The 1268-nt window shown below is 37.8% G+C and overlaps 1 non-coding gene across 1 annotated transcript in view; it reads right to left on the bottom strand.

Annotated features, from left to right (window-relative positions):
- Window positions 1–540: 540 nt before the first annotated feature.
- LOC101293894 overlaps window positions 541–1268 on the bottom strand; it is a 2614-nt gene continuing 1886 nt past the window's right edge. Inside the window, exon 3 of the transcript XR_184860.1 lies at window positions 541–859. This is a non-coding gene — a transcript (uncharacterized LOC101293894). The remainder of the gene's footprint in view (window positions 860–1268) is intronic.

Raw genomic sequence — 1268 nt, 5'->3', positions numbered from 1 at the left:
AGCCTCGTGCTTAACTTTCTCTTGTAGTAATACTGGAGCATATACCCCAGCTGATTCTAAGGAAACAAAACCCGTTTGTTGGGTCGTATTGTTTTGTGCATGTGTTCTGTTAAATTTCATTTGTAATGTATGCTATCTATCCTTTTAATCTTTGTATCGCGCATATATGGTACAAGTGTAGTACTCTTCTGGTGTTCAAAATGTTGATTAGCCAAATAGTGTCGATCGATTTTTGCTACAAAAGCACATTTCGGATAGAAGGGAGATTCAAGAAGAAAATGGTATCAAAGAGAGAAATAGCAAGGCAAGTAAATTTCTCACTGAATGGTTTGCTTGCTTTACATAACCTAGCTTAACAGCTTGTATATACAACAGATGCATGTAGCAAGGTGCATTATTTTTTGATGCTAACAAAGAAATCCATCACGGTAACAAAGAAATCCTGCTACTGTCTACACAAAGAAACTCCCATCACAGTTTACACAAACAAAGAAAGTCCCATCACAAATTTGTATCTTGAGTGTCAACATCGCACAAGAATAAAACTAAACTCGTCAAACAATCAAGTGATTGAAAAATATAACTTGAATGAGAAATAGAATGGATCCAAACCTACAAGGACCTGAAGAATCATAAAATATCCTTCAATTTATTTATTTTTAATTTATATCAGTTGGCTTTAGAGCAAATCACCACTTCAAATACATTCTTGCTTGCTTCCTTGCTGGCTTTTTAGCCATCCACATAATGCTGGTTTCTTGCTAGGTTTTTTTGGCATGATGCAGGCTTCTAGCTTTCCAGCCAGCCATTCATGTGGAGGCACCATTTCATCATCATTATCTTTCCTAGTCCTCCCATCCTAGAAATGGAGAAAAAATTGACGCTTTTGAACACATCATAATTGAAGTTGCTGTATTTTTTGGATATTGCTATTAACACACCTCATGTTTTTTTCTATGCACATATTTCAAATTTATTTACAAACTTATCATTTCAATTTGTTTCATGACGGGCTATCATCATAGATAAAGTGTGTAAATTGGTCATCTTAATGACCAATTTATATATATATATATAGGCCGGATCAGGAGCGGACATCCGCACCGGCCTTAAAGTGCGGACGTCCGTTCTCCACCCTCCGGTGCCGGCGACTGTGCGCCTCCACCCTAGAAGACTCCAGCAGCGTCCCCGATCACTTTCCCTTCTCAGCGAGTCCGTTCTTTTTCAGTTTCCAACGAGATCACCCAAAATTTCAAACAAAGTTGATC

Source organism: Fragaria vesca, linkage group LG6 (assembly GCF_000184155.1).
Source record: "Fragaria vesca subsp. vesca linkage group LG6, FraVesHawaii_1.0, whole genome shotgun sequence".
Classification (NCBI taxonomy): Eukaryota; Viridiplantae; Streptophyta; class Magnoliopsida; order Rosales; family Rosaceae; genus Fragaria; species Fragaria vesca.
Note: the sequence above shows the minus strand (reverse complement) of the source record. Positions and strands in the feature narration are given on the sequence as shown.